We start from the raw sequence: 25,400 nt of genomic DNA, 5'->3' as shown, positions 1-25,400 counted from the left end.
GCTTGTTTTATCAAAACTAATTACATGGTATGTATTTAATGTTCTGTCCCTAAGGTTTTCCTAGTAATAAAATTGATTGTTACTGATTAGAATGGTTCTATTACATCAGCTTAATGTCACTTGAGGTGAATGTGGTATTAGAAAAAAAGCCATTAAAAATGTTGAATAGGGAACACCAAGGCAAGGATTAAAGAAAGAAAAAAGATGTTTTGAATGGGCACTCTTTATAAAACACTTAATGATCAAGAATTTTAAAACATTTGACATGACAAGGAGATATATTTGAAATGTGTACAAAATCTTAGTGTTGTTATTGGTTTCATGCAATTCATTGGATTACCACTCTCCAGCTCCTAGGTAAATGTTCAATATGTAACCTTAAGAACAGAGTTTATATTAATTTCTTGTGTAATTACAGGCCTGCCAAATACAGATAAATCTGTCAATAGGATGCAGCCAATATTTGGAAAATATCTACCTAATTATGAGGATCCCTTATTTCTTTGTCAAAGTAAACTCAAAAGGTCATTAAATTTTATGACATGGAGAGGGAGGTTAAGGGCACAGCCACAAGCTCTACCAGAGTTGTGGGGAATGTCTGGTGATGGCAGCAGGAGTTGTCCTTGGCTCCCTGGGCTGGGACCTTGAGCAGCAGGAGTGCAGGGAAAGCATCAAGTTTGAACTTGGAGTGAGATCCCTGAGAAAGAGGAAAAAACAAAGAAATTAAGAAAGGATGTGTCAAAAGAGGGGAGATGCAAGATTGAGAAAGGAGGGACACATTAAAGAGCAAGTCAGTTTTTAAGGGAAGAAGCTCTAGGCCTTCCTCCACTCCTTTTCAGGTTAGAAAACATAAAGGGTAGAATAATTTTCTTTGCTTTATTGCTGTCATAGTGTAGCACTTTCAGAGCTCGGCATGGCTGCACTTCCAGTGAGTCATGGAATCACAGAATAACAGAATGGTTGGGCCATCAGTAATGTAAATCCAAACTTCCCCACCATGGTCAGGAACATCGCCATCACCCACTAGATCAGGTTGCTCAGGGCACCATTTAACCTGTACTTGAGCCAATACCCACATGATTTGTCAAAAGATCTAATATTTTTTTCTTGAATCCCAACTTCCTGGGGTCGTGTGACCAGCCAAGAGTCTGATTTCTTTCTCTCTCTCAAAACCTGGAAATTGAATCTATATTTAGCTACTTAAAAGTCAAGTAAGAGGAACTAGAATTACGAGGACAAGTAAGAGAACTAGGATTACAAAATCTGCATGATTTTTAAGCTGCTCCTGTTGGTCAGTATCTCACTTCAGACCAGCTGCCGAGAACATTTCCTATCCTCTCCTCTAATTTTTAACAAATTGGGAACTCTATATCATCCATGCCTTCTCCCTGGTCTCTGAAAATTTTATTCATAATTCCATATTATTTTTTTTTCAGATGCAGCTGCGGAATGGCAGCTCTTGATGTCATTTGCAGCTGACTATTTTGCAAGAAGGTCAAAATGCCCCACTTCCATTTGACTTAAACTAAAGACCTTCAGAAGAGCTAAATTCAGTTTTATGGTTAAAATTAAAATTACTTTGAGGCTTAGAAACACAGCAGAGTAGGAATGTGTTATGCAAACCATGACTGGAAAAAGGCATGATGCAAAAACAGAAAAAAAATCTGTGAGCTCAGTGGGAGGAGGAGGATGGAAGGAAGGAGGAAAAGTCCTGAAAATGGGAAGCTTACAAGGGAAATAAAAAATTAGTAACAATGAAATGATACAACCAAAGTGGGCAGTGTGTCTGATATTTCAGTGACATTTTCCTGGAAAAGTAAATTCATCCTCCCATCAGCTACCCAGGAAACACTCCAGACAAAAGTTATTCTTGAGACAAAAAGGTATTTTTTTTGGGCTTAACAGTTCTGTTAATATGACCAGTAACTGGGGAGTGAGTCTTAAACCCCAATATTGTGACATGGCAACTGCTGTACAAATACATAAGGAAGGAATAAACTTCATCTAAGGGAATATGAACCTTTTCATACATAACTATGCTTTTCAAAAGTTCTAAGTAGTGTGTGCACTTTTATTTCCTTCTACAGTCAGTTTTAATCCATCCTTCACATTCCATTAAATTGAAAACCTTGTTTAATTACCAGAAAGGAGAGCTTTGTATCCATGGAGAGTATGATTCTTGGCATTTTCCAGGAAAGAGTGGCTGGGTATTAGGCCCTTGAGGGTAGAAAGATAGAAGGGGAAACAAGGAAACAGGAGAATTTGAGGCATCATAGCTTGTAAAGTGTGTGTGCAAGGAGAAATTATTGCACCTTTCCTGTAGCCAAGGCACAGCCTGTCCCAGTAAAGGAGGTATTTTTATACTAGAGCCTACATGTGACTTTGTTCTGTACTTAGACAGTCAAGAATATAAAAAAGCTATGAAAAGGTGACAGATTATGAATTTTGTCATTCTCTGTTAAACCAGCTCTTCTTCTGAGGAGCATTTGGCTGGGTCATAGAGAAGCTTTGTTCTTCAAAGTAGTCCTTAGAGGACCAGTAGTTGGTAGGAAATCATTCCCGTTTGTGCATGGATTAAGGATAAGATTTTGGGACCTTTATGTGTGTATTTTTCACTGATACACAAATTAGAGTGGCATGTTTTTCATTTAAACATCCTGTTTATTTACTGAAAATGATTTTTTGAGGAAACTAGACATGTTAGAGCTGGATTTGGTGTCTTATATTTTCAGATAAAAATTGAGTCATAAGAGAACTCTTTTTAAGTTAAAATGCTGCATTTTTGAGTTAAACCTTAGAACATTGTGACAAAGTGAAGCAAAATGTGAATTTAAAACAACATTGGAGAGAAAACCTTTGTTTTAAGCTTAAAATGTATTAAAAATAGCCAATTTCACTGAGACATTCAAACTTCCATTTTAGATCAGCCTGAAACCACTGCAATTTGACCAGGAAATGTGAAGTCCATGATTTGTGTAGTTCCACCCAAAACACAGTTTTGGTACTGGGCAGCAGGACCTGATGCTGAACAGCTGTGCAAATCTCAAGGCATTCATATTTTAAGAGAACCCTGGACTAAGCAAAGTTCCTCACTTTGTCTGATTCATGTTGTCAGGCGATAAAGAGAGTTCAGGGGGGAAATGGATCTTACAGGTATTTTGAGAATATTCATGCCATCTTAAGGCTTTCTAATAAAAGCACCTAATTTATGAGCTTAGGCACGTTATATATTCCATGGAGAGAGGTAAATTCCTAGTTTAGCTCTTAAAACATCTCTGAAGTCTCCACTGGCTGTAAAGCAGCCTGAGCACACCACTGAGATTGGGTACCTAGGAGAAGGAATTATGGATGCCATCCCTGGATTCCTCAAAAGACCATATTTGTGGGTTTCAGATAGTATTTTCAATGTTTAACAAGCAGTGTCTCACCTGGCATCTGGGAGGAGCCAGCATGTTGTTTTCCAACAACATCTGGCAGTGCAACCCGTGGGAGGACCACGGTGCCTTGTTGTGTGTTTCACAGTTTACTGGATTTAAGTATCTCGTAGAATTTAAACCTGGGATACACGTGTGATATCCAGCAAAATTATAGTTCCTCCTGTGTGTACAGGTTTAGGGAAAATAGGCAAGCAGAGCTGGGAAGTGGGAAGGCTGGCTGCTAGCAGTAATTGCCAGCTGTGCATGCACAGGAAAGGGCAAGAACCTTGTGCCTTTACAAAAACCTACGTTTAGAGCTGTTAAATAAAGGGGAGAGGCAGGAAGGGGAAGGAGTGGCTCCAGCAATTCTTAGCTGGATCTTTATAGCAAAGAAAGGGTATTTGTAACCACAGATTGAACTGCAGCAAAACAGAGCTAATTATAGTTGGCTGCCAGTCTATGTCTTGCATTTGTGATATACCCATTACAGGAGGTAGCTGGGCATGTGAGAACGGGGTATGTCTCCTTTTCTTCTCTCTATACAGAATTTCCACTAATGAAGATGCTACAGAAGAGTCTGCCTATAAGTGAAATGCCAGCTCCTTAGCTGATGTAAATCACTGTAATCCCACTGAAGTCAACACTGGAGATTTAACATCACGCTAATTGAAGTCAATGGAGCCAGGCTGATATACACCAGCTGAGGTAAATTCCCCAGTGCATTCTCTCTGGCTCTGAGGGGTGTTTGGAGCCTGCTCTCTGGTTTGAGTCACAGAGAGACCCCAGCTGTGCAGCAGAAACCAGGCTCCTTATTTAGACCTGACCTTTCCTAAATTTCAGTTATAGTGTTGAGACTGGTGATTTCAATCCAGGTCCATCCCTTCACTTAATTTGCAGGGTTTCTTTCATCTTCCTGGCCCTTGTGGTTGCATTCCCTTGTGTTTGCAGATTTTTGCTTTTTGGCCTGTGTTATCTAATTAGGCCTGATATATTTAGCTGTCACAGAGTACAACAATCTGTAGCTAGGCTTCTGTTATTATTGATGGTAATACTGTATGGAAGGATCCCCAGATGGTGTTAAACATAGTCTTATGAGCTCCTTTTCTGGTGTGTAAGCAAATGCTTAGTTTACGGAAGACCTGCTGTCTGATTTGGTCTCTCTCTTCATTACGCAGTGATCTTTGAGCAAAAGATGTAACAAATTGTGGATGGTCTTTTCTCACTCTCTATAGCTGATGATAACTCATAGGGCAGAATATTTCTGGAGGAAGCAGAACTGGAGAGTTGAATTTCTGAAGGAGCAACTTTGCTTCAGGATGCTCTTGTTTCCTTCCAAGAGGAATGTCTGATATGTCCAGATAACTCAAGCTATTTAGCCTTCTGACTTTTCTACCAATGAGATGCCAATGCCAGAGACCCTTCCCCTCCTGTGTATTGGGGAAAATGCTTAAACAAAAGCCAGATTACACACATTTTCTGCAAAGGATCCTTTAGAATATGTGCAGTTGCACAGATGAATTGGTTTAAAACAACAACAAAGACAAATTCTAGTGCTGAAGAGCTGTAATCTGAGCATCAAAGGGTCTCTTTGCTAATGGCATGAATGATGTCAGGGATGGCAGGGCTTCTCTGTCACAGCTTTTTGTGCTTGCTGGCTTGTATGTTGGTCCTATTTGTTATTCTTGTGGGTTCTGGCAAGATAGGTAAGATTTAGACAGTCAGGAAGAAATACTGTCAATGGAGAAGAGACTCACTTTGAGCAAAGAGAGGAACTGAGCTTGTAGTTTCAGGCTGCAGAGAGCCTCAAACCTGGCAGTCCTGTTCTGAAGTGAATATTTTAAAAAGTAGTTTTTTGTTTGAAAAACATGTGATTTGCAGTGTATCCACCCTCTTCAAAGGGGACATGAAGACAGAGACTCCAGTGCACCTCAGGCTAAGGTAAGGAGGTGACAAATGACTTCTGGGCTGGGTGGGAAGAACACCTGAGTCACATGCAGAAATTAGACACTTGAAGTCTCTGTTTTATCTGGCTTTTCATAGAATCATACAATGGTTTGGGTGAAAAATACCCTAAAGATCATTTAGTTTCAGCCCCCTTGGCCCCTATCGCTAGAAAGAAGATTTTTAATATTTTAGTGTTGTGGAAACAGTCAAACTTTGACTATTCTGTGCAGAGGTAAGTGCATTAAGAACAGTTTTGAGGATTGCATTAAATGTGCTCACAAAAACATAGACATGCACGCAGGATAGATTGGGTTTCTGCCTTTTGGAGCAGTAGGTGAGACTTGGTGTAGATTTTAGAGTCACATGCAAGAAGTGTTCTGTGTCACCACTGCCTGCATTTTTACACTTTCTTTCAGGACATAAATATTAAGGACATCACTGCAACTGATGCACAGAGCCCCTGCTGTGAAGTGCCTTGCGCTGCTAATGAGACCCTGTGTGATCTCTTATCGCTGGAGGGGCTGCCAGATGCCACTAGCAAGAGTCCCAGAGAACTGGTGATGAGCATAAGGCTTGTGAGAAGCAGTTTGCTAAGAACAGTAGCTCCACAAAAAACTTTGGGTTTAGCAGACACTGCCTTCCAGATGGACAATACCTCTGTGAGCAGCTGCAGATGAAATCTTCAGGGTGGAGATGAGGGGAAGGGAGGAGAAAAGCTGCTGAGACAATGAGAAGCCAGTCATTAAAATCATAAAATGGTTGAAAGAATGGTGAGAGTGCTCCTGCCTCAAATAATGAAAAATGTTTTTTTCCTTGCTCCTTGGGAGAATTCCTGCTCTGCTGCATCCTGATATTTTTTCTCTCCTCAGGGGATGGTAGTCATCTTGCAATTACATTCTGGTTTTTGTGCTACCAGAGGGACTGATTTTATCTGCTGAAATCCTTGAGAAAGCTCCTATGGCCTCTCATCAGCACAGGATCAACTCCTGAAAATGGTGTTCTGAAGTAGAAGTCTGGTTGGTGTCTCCCTAACTAGCTAGGAATGGAGTTTTGCTAGGCTGAGCACGAATTATATGAAAGCCAAAGGTTTTACCTGGGCTGTCATTCCTGCTGCTGGGAAAGGGAATGTAGATGGGTTTTAGATATTTCATTTTATGTGGTAGAATTTTACCAGCAGCAAAGGCTGTCTCTGTTGCCCCGAGAGAGCCAGCCATGGGTGAGTAGAAGAGGACTGCATTAAGTAAAACCCCCTGTGAGTGAGGGGACACTCTTTTCCCAGGGACACTTGTAGCTATTTTTGCCTCTGGCAGGGTAGAATGAGGAGCAATAAGCAGATGGATAAGCTGCTCTGTGGACTCCAGGCCCTTTGGAGTCATTAGGATCCCCTTTGTCACAGCACTGTGCAGAGCCCTGCCCTGTCTGTGATCGAGGGGGACAGCCCAGTGCAGCTCAGGGATGCCATGTGTCATTGTGCCAGGCCATGTCCATCAGCCTGAGCAGCAGCTCATTGACACCAAGAGGTGCTGGTAAATAGTGTGCAGCTGATCACTAGTTTTATCTGATGACTACTTTAGTGCACTGAACTCTGGAACCTTCTCTGTTTCATGTTGAATTATGACTTTGTGAAGCCCATGAACAATGCTGCAGGCCAGCAGTGTGTGTCTAGATGGGCAAATTTGCAGATATCTCAGGACCTTTGAGGTGAGCTGGTACCAGATGAAGGGATCCTGGGCCTCTGCTCTTGAGCTGGCAGATAACACCTCCCAAAAAGGGGATCTGCCAATGTTTATTTGTTCACTGTTACCTTGACTGTGTAAAGCCCCTCATAGGGACTGTACAGCCCTTAAAGGTGAAGGAGAAAGACATTCAGTTCTGAGCTTTACCCAGCAGGACTGGGAGATACTGTTGGAAAGAGAATTTTCCTCACTGGCACATCTGGTGCCTGACAAAACCGTGACTAGCTGATTTAGCATTTTACAATATGAAAGTTTCCACTCTGTTGGCCTATTTGGAGAAGCTCTGGGAAGAGGGACAGGATTAATTCTCTTCCTTTGTAACCATGTATATTGTGGGTGAAGAGAAGTGCCTGCAAAGTGTTCTGTTCACTATGGGTTTTTCCTCCCACTGTGTTGTGACAGCCTGGCTTGGAGACAGATTTTGGCTTTATTACAAGGAGTCTAAAATTTTCTTTAAGAGGCTGGAATATAGTTCTGCATTTAAGAAATTCAAAGCTTCCAGCTGGAAGAAATATGTCGAAGGCTGTGCTTTGCTGCAGACCTTTCTGCTTCTGTCCCTGCCTTTACAGTCACAAATGCACATGGGTTTGCAAGTTATATCTATGGTCTAACTCAGAGAGCTGTCTGAAATGGTTGGCCTTGTTCCCTTCAGCAGAAACTAAATAAAATATATGAATGTCTGCTGCCCTATTGTAAAATTTTCACATCAGCTGTGATTTTACTTTGATTTGCTCTGTGCCAAGAGCCACGGGTAGTTACAGAACACCTGAGTGAGTGGATGTCAAGTGCCCATTACCCACCAAACCTGAACACTTCTCTCCATTTCTTTTTTAGCTGATTTGAAAATAAATGAAAGTCTGTCTGATTTCTGGAGCAGCAGTTAGCAAAAATGAATGTTGAAAACATCTATCTCCAGTACAGAGCAAGCCTTCATGCTCTTATCCCTCCTCGTGTGGCAAGACATGCATTTCCTGGAATTGCTGAGCCACTCAGATGAGCAGACTGGAAATATTTAACCCAACATGGGCCTTGCTTTTCGAACAGATTTATTTTGTGGATGGTGCTCTACTCACTCACATGACTAGAGAAACCTTTAGCATTTTGACTGTTTAGGTCTACTATATCTTCTTCCTGAGGCTCTGGAAGTGCTTGGGCAGTGCAAGGGCTGCCTGTGGCCCCAGTGGCACTGGACTGTGGCTAATGTGTTCTTTTTGGCAGAGACAGAAGGTGCCAAGGCTCATATGGCCTCTGTTGGAGGGGCTCCCCTCATGCAGGTGAGCACTGCCATCCCCCTAAAACATTTCTAAGGAGAGATGATGAAAACATCTCCTTGTCTGTCTTGACTGGTCCAGGGAGCTGCCACGTGTCCCGAGGGACGGAACCACCCCAAAGTCCCCGCTCCTGTTTCCCACGCGTGCTGGATACGATGGATTAGAGACAAGCGAAAATCGCTCTGAGTTCCCTCTTGTGCATTCAGTCCCATGCTCAGGCACAACTCAAATCTGTGCCAAGAGGCAATTCAGGTTAGGAGAGGGATATGCCATTTTTCTCTACCTCTGCTTCTTGTCACATTTTGTTAAACGCGGTCATGTAGCATGTAATGAAGACATCTGTTCGTTTTGTAGGAAACTGTGAAAAAGTGCGTGCGTTTGCCTTGTGCCATCTGTTGCCATTCTGATAAACAGTTGAAAACTCTGGAAAACATAAACAAAAACAGTGTGCTTTGGTGCTATAACTGCGCCATTTTCTTTCTTGGTGCTCTGTGTTTGAACCTTCCCTTGCAATACATTAAATATTTGGGCCTCTGGTCTGCTGTAAGGAGATCTGATGCTCAGCAAACACTGCAGTTCTGCTTCTGTCCGTGTCCCTCCCGTGAACTTGAGACAGTGAGGAGAAGCAGGAGTTCCTGAGCTGCTGGAATGATGTGAAATGCTGTCTGTGCCACCTGGACAGCTCAACTTTCTCCCCTCCAGATTTTGTGCCTCTGAGTGGAAACTTGGCTGAATCAAGGAAATTATTTGGGAATATGCTACTGATCAGGAGGGATTTAGATGTATTATACAGGATTATTATTTTTCCAGAAGTCTGTCTTGTGAGCAAAGGTTCTGTGTTACAGAGTGTGTTGAAAATAAGTAGCTTATATTGGATTTCTGTGATGATGAAGAACTATTACTGTATGGAAAGACAAAATAAAAGGGCACTTTTTGAGAGGAGGGTAGGGTAGCCAGCTAAATGTGGACAGTGGAGAAAGAATTCATGCAAACTTTTCACTGTGGCTTTCAATGCAACACCATATAGGAGATCTCAAATATTACTATATAAACATTTTTTTTTAAAAAAGCAACCAGAAGTACTTGCACAGGAGTCTTTAGCATGTGTTACTTTGCATTTACCAGATCCAGTCTACAGAAATAGTTTCCGTGAAGGGGAAAAAAAGACTCCTTTTAACTCCTTCTGCTACATAGTTACTAAATATAGTGTTTTCTAATGACAGTGCATTTTTGCTAGCAAGTGTAGACTGTGCCAGTTAACAGCTAAATTACCTTTTGTAGATTTCTGCCTGAGCTGCATATAAAGTGAGCTACATTGCAGGTTAAAAATAAAATGTACTGTTCTAAAAATTATTAAAATTCACGTCTTATAAAGTACCTTAAGCAAAGAAGTTGAATGCAGAATGTCTAAGCCTATATTGCAGTCTTGGGACTGCTCTGACACAGAAAACAATATGAATACACAGTGGTAAAAATATAAAGAAGCTAGGAAAAGATCACAGGAGAAATACCAGCTTTTCTTTTGAGACAAGCCACAGAAATGTGAAATTAAGAAGTGCTCTAATGCATACTGACAGGGAGCAGAGGCACAGCTCACATTGCAACTAGAGCTGGTTATTTTTAGGCTGGTTTCCTTAGGAAGGCAGGCATATGAGCACAGGGGGATGTTTGTGTGTGTACATGCATGCACCTGCCTGTGCACTGTCATGACTTCTAAACCTGCTGGTCTCTTGTAGCTGAGTTTGACAGAGATGGTAATTTCCACCCTGATGGTTTCCTGAGAGTGGATGGGGAGGGAAGGTTGACTCCATCTCTTGTTAGGCAGAATGAATTCACGTGGGTAAAGACTGGAATAATATCCATATGCAGGAAACCCTTGAGAGGGAAGGTCTAGCACCTTGTTAGGCACAGGAGACTCTGGCTGCAGGGCACCAAATTGTAGGAAAACAGGTTTCAACAGTTCCACTGCTTATGGAACAACTTTTGAGGAGGTGGGACTTCTGGCAAAAGCTTCTTTTTGGCAACTTCAGCAGACTCTCCTCTTCTGTGGACCAGACAGGGAAGGCAGCATGAAGCACAGACACAGCAGGGGGTTACAGCAACTCTTGGGAATAGAGCTGCCAGGGGCTGCAATTTCTATTTCTGAGAAAATGCTGTAACCTTTTAAATTTAACTTAACAGTGTAAGTGTAGTGTAAGAATGTGAAAAAACGCTGAACTTTCATTCTGACAAACATTTTGACGGTAAAAATGCCATTGAAATAATTTTCTTCAGAAAATTTTTCAGTAGAATTGTATGATCCTCTGAAAGGTTAACTTTGCGAAACAAGACACCTTTTTGTTAAAAAAAAAAAAAAGAACCTTGTCAGAAAGAGTTTATTGCTTGGAGTCTCACCAATTTCAGTATCAAATGATAAATCAATCTGTACAATTACAGCTCTAATGGGGATTAGGTCACAGTAAAGCTTATGAGTACTCAAGACTTAATTAGCTACTGAAATCAGTGTGACTCTACATCGACTCGGTAAGTCTTGAATCAGACTCTGAAAGCTTGATGAGCAGAAGGACTCAGTGATGTGGTGCCTAAATTTCAATGATGTCTCCCCAGCGGGGGCTCACTGTCATCACTCTCTCCTGGAGTCTGAGGAGGGTCAGCTGCTGTCCTCACAAAGTAGTGATCAGATGTGTTATTCATGTCTGTTTTCCCCCTCCCCCATCTCCCATTTTGTAACAATCTTATGACCTTGGACTCAGATATTATTCAAATCTTCTCTTTATCTTGGGGATGGAGAACCCTCATTTCTCACTTGAACCCCACTAGGTTTGGAGATTCTTCTAAGACAGGAGGTACTGGGCTCCTTTTCTTAAAACTCTTTGTTTTGCATGGGTGAATAATTACATTGCTATAGACAATAACTCTTGAGACTTGTGGTCAGGGTACTTGTAGGACTGAACATCTTTTAGACTCCTTGACAAACTGGTTTGCAATACCTTTGTGTGAGCTAGGAGCTCCTGGCTTTGGCTGAATTCCAGCCTTGTCCCCTCTCTTCTTGATCCTACTTGAGGGACCAAGCAAGGCTATGTGACGTTTCCATGCTTTCAGCTGGGTCCAAGAGACTTTATTCTTTCTTGTTGTTTGACCTTGTCCATGGACAGATGGCCCTGCTGCATGTCTGCACATTTAGATGAAGGAGATACGAGTTGCAAGCTGTGTTGCTGTATTTTTGTAACTGAACTTTGAGAAGAGATTCTTTGATATGAGACAGAAGAAGTTCAGCCTCTGGGGTAGAAGAGGAATTCAAATCCTGTATTCCTGCATTCCAGCCAAACACATTTGTCACTGTGCTAGAAGTTAAAACTGGAGAGCTTGGACCTTCATGTTTTGGTCAGAGCCTGCTGCAGGTCTGCTCTTTGCTTTATTTCTCAAATGCTTTCTTAATTGAAGAATTCTTTCATACAATTAAAAATCCTATAAATAAGTTCACAAGTTGTTTTTTTTTACACTGTTGCCTATCTGGGTTTTTATTTGCCCCCATTTTACTGTGTCCCTGTCCCCATGTGTGGGACTATCTGGTTTTGTTCAGTGACTTTTCAAGCCCTCTTGTGATGTGTTATGTGCTGCTATCAATCTCTGTCTTCTGGCTGAGAAACACAGCTGGAGGGGCACTGGGCTCCACAGGTGTGAGTTAGGCAGGGAAACATCTGGTTTGTGAATCACAGTAGGGCAAATGAGATTGTGTCTATCTGCTCTACAACATAAAGGCTTGGACAACTCCAGCAATGCCCCAAACTGCTAATTTTATATCCCTAAAATTAAGCTAACTTTATCATCACTCTATATAGGAACTTTGTGTCTTGAGGTGCCCAAGGGTTAAGTGGCAGCGCTCTGGAAGTGTTTAACCAGAATTATTTTTTAAAAAATAAAAATGACAGCTAGAGGCTTTAAACAAGAACAAGCTCCTAATCATGTTGGCAGTGAGAGAGAATCACTACCTTGAAGTGATGACTGTCTTGCTAGGCAGCAAATGAAAAAAAGAATGAGTACAGGGAGTGAGGTGAAGTAATTGGTGTATCACATTTATCAGCAGAGATGGGACTCTTGAAGCCACTGCCTTGTGCTCTTGCCATACTCCTTAAGGGCCATTTTACTTCTGGATCAATGTCTAGATGTGCTGGTAACTGCTGTTTGTCTCTGGGATCAAATGAGGTTCTCAGATGAGTTTACCCCATTTATAACTTGCTGTTAATCAACCAGCAGCTCTACAGAACTGGCCAGTATGTGAGGGGCCATGTAAACAGCATAATTTTTCTCCTCATCTCTTTATTATGTTGGTGAGGAGATATTTGTCTTCTAGTCTCTCCCTTATGTATAAGATGAAATAACCATCTGTCCTCTTAGGAAAGACCTTGAGGCACAGATTGTTTACAAAAAGAGGCATTGCAACTAAGACAAGGTCATCATTTAAGATAGTGGGATCACTTATGATCTCCCAATCCAGTCAGTATTCAAACAAAGAGTTTACAGGTGATTACAGCTAACTTTGAACTCATAACTTTTAGACTTATAAATGATCTTCATTTTTTCTTTATTTCACCTATATTTGCATTTCCTTATTTTGCCCATATACTTAGTGAAGCCTCAGTGTGTTCTGATCCTTGAGTGTGTTTGTGTTTGATGAAGTGTGTTTATTTATTGTAGAAAGTTACTTCTACATTCTGTGGAAATATCTTTTACTTCACATAAGGAAAAAAAGAAGGCTGCTTACTTATCTCCTGATTCTGGCTAAGGCGGTCACACCGCAGGTTAGGAAAACAAAATGCATGTTTTAGTGGCTTTGTTGGAATGGAAGGGGGCACGTGGGACATAATCTCTGCTGTTTGTGAAAGTGAAACCTTTTGAGATGGTGGTGTTAGAGGGCAGGAGCTCACAACACGTTGAAACCAGCAGCTCAGGCAGTTTTCTGTCCACTTCACAGCCCGTTTATCGAGTCTGTACTTCATCAATTTGTCCAGGAAGATGTTACAGCAGACAAGTTAAGGCAAAAGCCTTAGTGAAGTCAAATAAACAACATCCATGGCTCTTCCCTCATCCATCAAGCCTATCATTTCATTGCAAAAGGCTGTCTGGTTGGTCAGACATGATTTATCCTTCTAAAATCCATTCTGACCACTCCAAATCATCCTCTTGTCCTTCATATACTTGGAAATGGTTTCCAGGAGGATTTGTTCCAGGGATCAGGGAAGACTGATGGGCCTGTTTTTCCCTGGAACCTCTTCCTTGCCCTCCTTGAAAGTAGAACCAACATCTGTTTCCACCCATTCTACAGGAACCTCTCATCTCCCCATGATTATTGAGAGTGTTCTCGTAGCGATATTTGCTCCCAGCACTCATGGGTTCATCCTTAATGTCCCAAGGACTTTGTTGTCCAGTTTGTTTGAATATTCCCATACCTGATCATCCTCTAGAGTGGGTAAGTCCTGCTCCAGACCTTCCCACTGGCCTCAGGGGAGTAAGTAAGTAAGTTTGCAGTAAGACCCAAGTGAAGAAGGCATCAATTGTCCCAGGCTGGGATTCCATCTTCCTGCTGCTGGGATCCTGTGTTCCCACCTACGTGAGCTGTGTCTTTGTTGCTGACAGGAAATAGAGTGGAGCACAGTTCTGTACCTTAAAAGAAGGTGTTTAACTGCAGGAAAATAGGTCATGCTCTTTTGATCTTTTTATTATTATTTTTTTTTGTAAACATGAAATCTTTTCTGTTGTGTTGCTGACATTTGTGAGCAGGAGTGAGAGAAGACCAAAATGTCTGTTAGCCTAGTTATGTCTTACACCCAGAAGAGCAGCTATTAACACAAAAGAAAAACAGGACCCCCCATGGCCTGTCTTTTGCATTCAGTTATTCATCCCCACAAACAATATGGGAAAGTTTTACCAGGTAACTTTGTTTCTGAGGCAGCAAATCACAGCAAGCAGATTGATTGTGAGCTACCAGCTAGGGAGAGATGGGGAGGGAGAAAAACAACACCCTTCAGCTATAATGTTTTCTAAAGTTAACACATTGCATAGGAGGTGTAAATGATATGAGGTCTGAGGGCTGCCGAATTTCCAAATGCCTTCCTGCAATATCTTGGTCTGGCAATTAATCAATTTTCTTTGCCTTTCAGAGTTTTCCTCTGAACAATGTTCTTCCTCTGAAGCTCATTAGCCATCAAAACCTGTCATGTCTACACATGTTTTTCTTGCACCTCATTAAGAGATTATTGATTGTTGGCTTCTACCTCTTTCAGAATTTGCTTCAGAAAATTAATTTCAACCACGAGTGCAATTTAACTGAATGCTTTTGCCAATGCTTAATAATGACTTCCTTTGTTTGTAACCATTTAAAAATTTTCATCATGTTTATTTTGTCCCCAGCAAAATAAGAATCATCTTCAGCTGAAGCAAAAAAGGAAGAAATGTACCTTGACAGAAGTGTATGATATTGTCTTGAAATAGATTGAAGCCTGAAGCAGTTTCAGAAATGCAAGAAAACTTCATAATTGCTATTGATCCATTTGTAACAAGTGTATCTTGTGGCTACCAGATTTTTCTTCCTATATGAGATTTGTCAATAGAGTCATTCCATTGAGGGAGGAACATAGGCCAAGCAATTAACATTTTTTTGGGGGGATTGCTTTGGTAATTAGACCAATTTTTCACTAGTAGGTTATTAATTATTCAGATCTCATGGGGTTTTTTTTAATAGGAAACATTGGCAAGTTCTTTCTGCACTCATGAACAAATTCCTGAGTCATCAGCCAGGGGAGTCAGTCAGATAGTCTTTTGCCTAGGAAGAAGGAATGAGAAAAAAGGCTTTTTACATGTAACACTTCCTGGATGCTACATCCATTCTGGCTAGTGCAAAGTCTCTTCAATTAAAGCTACTGGGGCAGGGAAAGCAATGGCACACATTTTACAGGGAAGTAGCTGAAGCAGACAGAGATGAAGGACCAGATTTGTCCAAGGTTTCTAACTGCTCTTGAGGCTAATGAGAGTCTCAGAAGGGCCCTCATAATGGGAGGCATCAAGTTGCTGTTGTTCAAATGCTGAAATCACACAGAAGTGGGGTATCAAACCTTTCTGTGTACTTTTGACATTGCAGTGAGATGATTACAGCAGCTCATCCTGTAGCACTGAGGGACTTCTTTCCAAGAGAACCTCTTGACTGATGTGCTGACAAAGCTGCATTCAGAGGTGCTCCTTGTTTACCTAGCCTCAGTGCTGTCTGTGGGCTCCTGCCTCCTGCTTGTATCACACAGGATAAAAGGATATCATGGAGGATCACTCCTCCATGTCAAAATGGTCTATTTTGACAACAGTGGAAAATGGACTGATGAACCAATATGACTCAAAAGCAACCCAAGAGAACTGTGCTGTACAGCTAGACAGCAGTGGTATGTGGAAGAGAATCTTAGGATCATTGAGGTTGGAAGGCAGCTCTGGAAATTGTCTCATTCAAGCCCCTAGAACAGCAGTTTCAGCTAGAGGAGTTTTCTCAGGGCCATATCCACTTGACTGCTGTAAGGAATGGAGACTCCACAACTATGCTATGCAACCAGTTCTCAAATTCAACTCCCTTTGCAATTTATTCTTGGGTTTGGGGGAGTTTCTTGTGTTTCATTTTGTGCCTGTTGCCTCTTTACTGGTCAGCACTGAGGTTTATCAGTCATCTCTATTCTTCCCTGACAAGTATTTATACACATTGACAAGATTCTCCTTTCTACTGAGTATTTTTTTTTTTTGGTCTAGGCTAAGCAATCTTAGCTTTCTCAGCCTCACTTCAAAGGTAGATAAGTGGTAGTGACATTTGAATCTGGCTTTACTGTCTAGAGTAAGCTTGTGAAAAGTCACTCTAAGGATATCTGATTACAGAAGCATTGCTTCCCAGAGCATTCTGTTCAAGCCTTGCTGGTAGTTTTTGATCTTTGATGCCTCTAGGTAGGAAGACTAAGGGTGGACTTGTTGGGCCTTCTGGTCTTCAAATCCTCCAATGGAGAAGTTTTCCTCTCCATGATATTGGCTGAAGTACACTCCATGCTTTATGTGGCTTCCTCCTCCCATCCTCCCACAGTAAATGATACCTCTCCACTCCTTTGGCAAGAATGGCTGGGTTGACCCATCTGTCTCAAATAATTAGGGATTGGTTGGGTGTGATTCAGACTTTCAGTTTGTTTCAAATGAGGCAGGTTAACCTGCAATCTGTGGTCTCCCATAGCATACTGAAAAATAACATTTTGAATTTCAAGTTAACAATACAAATCCAAATTCAACCACCAATAATAAGAAAACAAAACCTACAGATGTGTTTGCTCTGGTAATTGTTCTGTGTATCATAGGAGAGGCATTTAAATGGCTTTCCATTAGGGAATATGTTACCTATATGGTTTTGAAGACATTTAAAATAAAAATAACACGGGCAAATATTTTGTTCCATAGAACAGACGGGCCAGTTAGATACCTGATTTTGTATTCTAACCCCTTGCAGGATGAGCTTCTCCCACTAATTCCTGCACACAAGTCTCTTGTCATTTGGCTGGATGCTCAGGGAGTCACAGCCCATTGCCTAATACCGTGTCCATTTGCCTGAGGATAACAAATTGTTGTGGTCCCATGGTGGTCTTTGACTTGACAGACTTCTCTCCAAGCAGGATCAGTAGCCACCAGCTGCTCCCTCCTGTTGGCTCTGTTCTGGCTATCCTGGTTCCTGCTCATAGCAGTGCACTTAATCAAATTGCCACCTGTCAATTCTCTGTTTCTGGGCTGCACAAGCCAGCAGGAGACAGGCAAATTCAATCCCAGTCCTGCTGCAGCTGATGGCAAAGCTTCCATCAACCTTGGGGAGACGGGATATTCCCTTGGTATTCCATGAGGTGCTATACAGTTATGGAGATCCCTGTCTGCAGGGGGCTGGGTAGGCAACACCCTGTGCCAAAAGGAAAATCAGTTTGGATTCTCTCAGGGGTCTTGAAGGATGACAATGACTGGACTTTAAATGCTACTGAATTAAGTGAAATACATAGATAATGATTTTGAGTGAAATTCCCCTTCCTTGTACAAGTGCCAGGCTTGAAAATCATCCAGGGTACACACTTCTTACTGGAGCTGGGAGGATTCTGCTACCATAAACACCTGTGTGGACCAAGGCCACTGCTAACAATCTTGTGCAGCGACAAGTGAATCCAGGACTTCATGTCTGTGGGCAGGCTGGATATAAAGTACCTACTGCTATGACCATGAATAGCCATAGACCAACGTGTTTTTCCTTGAGAACTCTGTTCCCAAGTCCAGGCACCACTTTCTGAGCTCCTCAGAAGGTGTTCAGTTTTGTCTTGAAAGCAGCTGAACTCATTCTGCTCTGCTGTTCCCTCTGGCAGGCTGTTTCAGACCCTAATTGCTGCAGTGATTAGGAAACCTCTTTTAATCTCCAACCTAAATGTATTCATGGCCAATTTCTATTCATTTGTTCTGGTGCCAGTATTGGCCATTAAGTCAAATAGTTCTTTTGTCTTCTGGTGTTTATCCTCAAGATAGATTTGTAGAGAGCAATCTTCCCCCTTTCACCAGCTATTTTGCTAGTCTAAACAAGCTAAGCTCCTTCAGTCACCTCTTGTAAAACTGATTCTTCATCCTGAGTGATCTCTCTTCTCCAATTTGAAGTCAGCTGTAGTCACACAGGCAGAAAATCAGAAATCTTTTCTACTTTTAATGGTTATATCTTAAGTAAGTGCATTTACTCTATGGATTAATTGGCCAAGCATTATCATTCTCTTCATGTATCCAGTTCTTGATATTTCTCTGTGCAGAAGATAGCTGAATAATCTGGTTCCATCATTAGAAAGATTTGTGAAGGACACCAGCCGTATGTCCTGCTGTAGTAAAATCGCTGTATTTCATTTCTGTTGCACTTTGGATAATGCTGAGACTTTACTCCAGGCTGTTTTTTCTCATGTGATGTTCTTGATCTCTCCCTCCTGTCTCCTCTCCTATTTTTTTTGGCAGGGGGAAACCCTTAAGAGGGTAGTCCATGGGGTGGTGTGTAAGAGCAAGCCCTGCTTTCTTCCTGAGTTTTCTTCCTGTCTGCCAGCACAGTTGTGTTCAGCTGGAGGATCATACTGAGTATTTCCAGCTGCTCAGACATCTCTTTGTTTTTCAGAAGTCTGAATTTCCTCTTTACTGGCACATATTTAAATGCCTTTCATTAGGCCTTGGTCTTCATCACACAAAATATCAGCAGTACATTCAGTTTTCATGATGAAGAGTGATCCTACTGGGAGAACATCAGTGAACTTCTGAGCTAAAACTGGTAAGCTTTGAGGGTTTTGTTCACTGGTGTTGGCAGGACTCTAGAACAGTTCCCTGCAGGTCTAATTAATTTTACTAGACAAATTCCCATTGCAGTGAAGGGGAAGTTTGGACTGTACCGTGATTTCAATGGACTTCATGTTGCAAGGCTGTCATGTTGGGATAACATAACGTGCCATGAGAAGGGACTACACTGGGAGAGGAACATGCTTGCTGGTGTGCCTCGTGTAAGCAGGGCTGTGATCTAGCAACAGTTCAAGGTCACATTTCAGCTGTGTATATTGTTTTAATTTGCAGCATCTTGGCAGTGCAAACAGTCACATTTGTTAGTGTTTTAAAAGAACAAGGGGAATTAAATATGCAAGAGCATTAGAGTATGTTTCAGCATTTGACATAAAACCACAAAATTAAAGCAATCCAGACAGATGCCTGCTTCTCTGCTTCTTCACATCAGCATGCCCTCAGCTTCAGCTCTGTGACACCTACTGCTTTGAACGGGCAGTTCTGTGAGTTTGTGATGGTTAAGAGTAATTTAAAAATAATACAAGAATGAACTGTGGTGACAGTCTTATGCCTTGAACCTGTTTCTTCTCTTTTTTTTCTTTTTCTTTTGAAATCCCTCATAGCATCAGAGCCATGTGTAGGACTGGTTTTATTCACAGAGCCTGACTTACAGGAGATGCATGTGTCTCTTGGGTTCAGGGTTAATACAGTATAGATTAGGAGAGAGCTTATTCTTGGTTCTGACAGTGTTTTTCCTTGATTAGCCTTGAGTTCCTTCACACTTTCTTTTTTTCCTGTGCTTTTAGACCTGGTAGGGGTGTGTGGGAGTGGGGTGTTCCCAAAATATTGCCTGCCATTTGGTAGCCCATGCAGAGTTGGTGTGTTTGTGTCACAAGTACTGCTGCTTCCTTACATATTCCTGGACCTCATCTTTGGAAAGGTTTTTTTTTTTTCTCATCCTGCCAAAATGTAGGATAAGATGAGTTGGGGTTGTTTGTGTTCTCTGAGAGCTGATACAGAAAGGAATTTCAATTGCTATGCTGCTGTTAACTTTTCATCGAAACCTCCTAAATTTCTGTGTTCACAAAGAAGTTCTTTGTGAATTTGTTCAACTCAAAATGTTTTTCACCTCAAAAACTTGATGAAGAAGATGTTTAACCAGCTCTCTGATATGTTCTTCTTGGAGCCAGTACAAGAAAACCTCTTCACACACCTGATTTGTATTCCTGGAGCTGGTACACTCCCTCTTTGTGAATAAGTCCTGACGTGTGCTGGAGCAGCACAGTGCTCTCCTGTTGCATGTGCTACACCTGAGCTGGGGGTCAAGGAGGACATTTCATCTTCAGAACTCAAATCTGCTCTGTCTCATCTGCTGTCAAAGAAGGCTGGAGTATCTTGGAGCTGAGTCTTGAGAAAGAAGAATAAGTGAAACACTGCAAGTCAGAGCTGACCACAACATCTTCTTGAAACTTTAAACTTTATTGCTTTAAATTCCCAGTTTAGAGAGATAGGGAGAATAGCACTCCCTTTTTTTTTGCCTGAACCTGTCCTATCTGTTTGGATTGCAGGATCTTTGGGGCTCCTGCTATTCTTGTACACAGATTGGTGTCATGGGAACACAAAAAATTGCTGGGTGGCTCAGATATAACGGCAATAAAATATTGAATGGTGATAATAGGGAGAGTGTTTGTTAAAAAGACAGAGCCCTTAAGACTCCAATTAGATCCAGGCAGTAGATGCAGCTGGACATTACCATTCAGATACAATGCTGGTAGTCCCAGCACTACATGCCCCAATTCTGATGGTCAGTGAAATATTTACAAGCAGAATAATAAAACACAAGACCTTGGAGGTTGTATCAGGGGAGTGCTCTGGAGGAATAAAAAAGTTGCTCTATGCTTTTGTTTCTGTGGACACCCTCCAGTTATTGTTATGAAGCTGAGCTTGTTGGCTCAATAATTAATTCATTGATTTACAAATAAAGGGTGAAAAGCATCAGGGTGCATTTTTTTGTGTGTGAGAAAATGCTACATTATAGCTTTCAGATTATTTATTTGCTAAGTGTACGAAGTTAAGGTATTTTCACTTTGGTCTGTCAGTCAATAACTTCAATGAGCAGAAGCTGTAGAGAGGAGAAAGAGAACTAAAAGAAAACTTCCTACTGACTGATACTCTGTTTAGGAGTTGCACTTGAAAAAGCCAAAGGAGAATAGTCTGCTTACAGAGAGAGCATCTAACAGGGCTGTTGACAACCAGGATCGTGAGAAAATAGCAAAGGGTTGTTTTAATCAATACAGAAGGAGAAGTAATTGATTTTAGGGATAGCAAGGGGTTACTCAGCCAATAATTAACCACCTTATCAAAGTTTTCTGGTAAAACCATGGATTATGTTGAACTCAGAGTCCTGGCTCTTTGAGGAGAATTCAGATCTGGATTTTCTTCTTCCCCAGTGCTCTTTGCTGCTGACATGCTGCCACAGTCAGTGCCCTTTGTTCTTTTTCGAAGGCAAAGGGATTTGCTTCGATACAGCATCAGCACAGAGGATCTGGGAAGAGCTGCCACGTCAGTGTGTGGTGGGAGACAGAGCTGCTCAGGAAATGCTTTTGTTGAGTCTTTTTTACACTGATTTTCTCTACATTAAAAGGGAGCAGGGGAATTGCAAGATCCTCCAGTCTCCAGTCCTTCAGAAATATTTAAAGGGCCCTTGTGGCCCTTAGGCCTTGGGAGTAAGACATAAGAATAAATACCCCTTCTCAAGGCACAAAAATTCAGTGGTGCAGTTGTGACTGAGGCAGTTGTGAGATGAAGCAGGTGGAAATCACACTGCCAGAGTCTGAGGGCTCTGGAGTGCTGTCTTTATTCCTGTGATTAACCTTCTCTGCAGACACTTAACCATTCAGCTCAGAGTGCAAAACAATTTGCGAGATGTCCTTTCTTTATCATTTCAGCCACTGCCATTTCTGACTCATTACTGTGTCTAAACAAAGGACTGTGTTAGAAATAATATTTTGTTTCTTAAGGTAATGAGTTCATTTCATTCCACTGATACTCTGAATGAGATTAATCTGTACTCTACTGGGATCACAGTTTGTTTCTGCTACAGTACTGTACTAAACCTCAGAAAAGACTAAGACCCTTTCAGACTTTGATAAACACAGATAATGAGAAAGTTTCTTCCCCATTTATGGCTGGCTGAACATTTTTGATCAGTCTTTTTTCAGCAAAAAGTGTTTTTGCCAAACCAAGTATGTATGGAGAAAAACCTACTGAGGAGGCAGAGAGATGCTCTGCATTTGCAAGAAAGAAAATGTATTTAATCTTGTTTTACAGTAAGTGGACTAAAATATGACAGGGCTAAATGAAACACTCAGTATCTCTTAGTAAATCTGTGACAGAGCTAGGATCTCAATTTTGCTGCTCTAAGCCCTAATTCCAGTGTTTTAAACACAGAATCATCTTGTTCCTTCTTCATGCCTTTAAACATAGCTTGATCTTACTATTCCCATGGACTCTGTGTAGTGGGTGAGCAGCCACAAAAATGTTAATTGTGTGCCTGGCTTTCCTGTTGCTGATGAATATCACTCAAGCCTTGTGACTTGGTTTCTTTAATTATAAGATAAAGTTAATGATACCACCTCAGTTTGGCATAATTCTGGAAGTATTACATGTTGTTATTTTTCTTGCTCTCGGGTCCAAGACTTGTGGTTGTTACTTGACACTGTCAAAATCAAAGGGTTATTTGCAAGTTAATGTATTACCTTTGTGGGGACAAGCCAGTGGCTTGTAGTAGGTCCTGCCCCAGCAGTTTTTCATGTTTCTTCTCTTGCCTTCAGAGAAGTTCTTTTGCACAGTGTTTGGTGTGCACTGAAATGTCTACATGAATTGGAAGGTAAGAACAGAGAATGTGACGCCAACCTTTTGTTGTGTGCCTTGCAATACTCCCTTTGAGGGTGGCACAAGAAATTGTGGGCATTAACATTCAGATACAGGGAAGATGTGTTTGGAATTCTAATGCTGTTGTTTATGATCAGACAAGTCAAACTGTTCTCTGAGTATTTCAGTATAAAGCATAAAAGTTTCTAATTAAACTTATAAATCAAGAACACATGCACTGAAAATATTTCCCAATGCTGGATGCAAAGAATATTTATGTGATTTGCCAAAGAGCAAAAGGTGCTGTATAAGATGCAAGTAGTTGTTGCAGATTGAAATACTGAATATTGAAGTACTGAAGTCATACAAGGCAGTTGGTAAAAATAATCTTGTCCATATTGATAAGCCTGGTCACAGACATGTATTTATTTTTACTTTAGAGTGCATGGGGGTGTGTGTCTTTGCCTAATGCAAGGAAGAGAACTCTTTCTATCTGGTATCTCTTCTCAGTTATTAGGTGTCCCTCTATGGGGAAAAAAATTGTCATTGAGCTGAAATTCAAAGTCACCATTCTCAGTCAAAAAACAGAGAAGGAGTAGTCAGACTAACTTGTCTCAATGCATATTTAATCCCCAGTTGCCTTCCTTGATTCAGATCAAAGTATAGGCTGTCAAGTTTCATTGTGCTGTATTAAAACATTTTGCTGGAGATCAGACTAGAATCAGTACCATGCAGATGGGACATAAACTTATAATTTTCTGTTGCTGTCCTGAACTTGAAAAAGAGACAGTGCTGCAGACAGACCTATCTGGATATCTCTGTGTGTTTGCTTATAAAATCAAACCATGCACTCAGAAGGATCAGACTGATATTTAGCACTTGGTGATGGTTTTTTGTTTGTTAGTTTGTTGCTGCTGTTTTTCTTTTTTGTTGTTTGTTTTTGTCATTTGTTTTGTTTGTTTTGTATGTGTGTGTGTATGGTGGGGTGGGATTGTTGCTGTTTGTAGCATTTTTAGTGGAGTTTTTTTGTGGTTCTTTTTTTTTTTCCTAAATCAGGAAGATGTCATTGGACCTGCTGGTTGGTGGATCCTGTTGCTAGGAGTAAATCTGACCCTCAATAATTAGTGCTAGAGAGCTGTGTTTGGCCTCCAGCTCTGTGAGGAAAGGTTAAAGTGCTCTGATGCTGTTTAAAATCCATTAACCAAACAGAGTCGTGAGGAGCCTTTGGACTTCCTGACCTTATCCAATCTCTAACAAACAAATTCTCTAAGCTAATCAATAAAACAGAATAACTTTGTGGTCTTTACATCCACCTACTCTTTGGTGGTTTTAATCCAAAGCCATAACAGGAGGGATTTCCCTCTATTATTAACAGAGAGGCTGATAACCCTCTGAGCTGTGTTTTGACCATCTTGCCAGGAACCCCTGCCCCCAGATATTATTTGTAAGACTCCAGGGATACGAAGTTCTGCTGGTAGCACTGCTAGACCTGGCAAACACATCCAGCCTTTTGGAAACTAAAAGTGCTCTACTGGCCTGGCAGTAGATGAGGTTTTCACACAGCACAGCTGCAGCAACATGAAAACTCTCTGTGAACAGCACAAACCATCTCCTTGTGAATGCATAAGCCAAAGGCACATGAATTATGTGTTAATACTGATAGGCTTGAAGCCCAAGAGGAGGGGTGAGTAAGTCATATCTCTGCCATAGATGCAGACATAATGAAAAATCTCAGGTTTCTTGGGGACACACAGAAGATCCCAGTGGTCTTGGCATTACGAGGAGGCCCATCAAACAGCATTAGCAGACTAATTAAATGTGCAGCTTAAACTTAATTTTCCTGGTAGCATTAAGACGGATTAAACATTATTCATTTGGTGATGTCCTTGGTTCACAGTATTTTTCACTCCTCTTCCCACCTTGTCACTTTGTTTCAATCAGTAATATTACTGGGTTTAGTTTAGGAAATGCGCCTGAGCAGGATTTGAAAATAGGATTTTCTAAGCAAATCTTCGTAACTTACAGCACCTGTGTTCCTATTTTGCATAAGAAAAACACTCCTTCTTTTAATGAAATAGGTTAATTATGCAAAGTGTGAACATAGTGGCTAAGTGGAGAAAATTTGCTAATCTGTAAATGAGGAGGAGGATCTGTTCTATAAATTGCACTTTCTATATTTCTCTGTTTCTTTTCCTGCCATGTGAACTTGGTGAGACTGTGTATCAGCACCAGTATGAAACTGTAGGGTGCCAAGTATTTAGATATAAGGAAGAAAATCGTCATTATGTGGGTGGTGAGACACTGACATAGGTTTCCCAGAGAAGCTGTGAATGCCCCATCCCTGGGGGCATTCAAGGCAAGACAGGACAAGGCTTAGAGCAACCTGGTCTAGTGGAATGTGTCCCTGTCCATGAGAGGGGAGAAGTGGAACAAAATAACCTTTAATGTCCCTTCCAACTAAAACCATTCAATGGTTCTATGATAAATATTCTGATTTGTGTTTCTGCTTTGTTTTCTGACACATCTTGCTCTACAGGCAAACCCAGGCCCTGCAAATCAATGCCCAGCTGCTGATTGCATATGTGGTGAGAGCTTGACAGACGTGGTTGTTAATTGATTATATGGGATCTGTTCTTTTGGACTTGAATTATAGCATTCTGTCCCAAGGATTTACTGGTGTCTTCAGATTATCAGGAGGTGAAACTCTAGACATCATATTAAAACTTGTATGTTCAGTGACAGAAAGAGTTCAGACTTTGACTTCTGGGCATCTGCATGCTGACATGATCTTTAATCACGTTATTATGTACTGCCTTTCC

The 25,400-nt window shown here is 41.2% G+C and overlaps 1 long non-coding RNA gene across 1 annotated transcript; it reads left to right on the top strand.

Annotated features, from left to right (window-relative positions):
- Nucleotides 1-4,132: 4,132 nt before the first annotated feature.
- LOC147652746 (uncharacterized) lies at nt 4,133-7,794 on the top strand. Its single transcript, XR_015287739.1, has 3 exons — nt 4,133-5,354; nt 5,777-6,130; nt 6,230-7,794. It is a non-coding gene; the product is annotated as an uncharacterized LOC147652746 (long non-coding RNA).
- The last annotated feature ends 17,606 nt before the right edge of the window (nt 7,795-25,400 follow it).

The sequence above is a fragment of the Cyanistes caeruleus genome, chromosome 6 (assembly GCF_971803275.1).
Source record: "Cyanistes caeruleus chromosome 6, bCyaCae1.hap1.1, whole genome shotgun sequence".
In the NCBI taxonomy this organism is placed as follows: domain Eukaryota; kingdom Metazoa; phylum Chordata; class Aves; order Passeriformes; family Paridae; genus Cyanistes; species Cyanistes caeruleus.
Note: the sequence above shows the minus strand (reverse complement) of the source record. Positions and strands in the feature narration are given on the sequence as shown.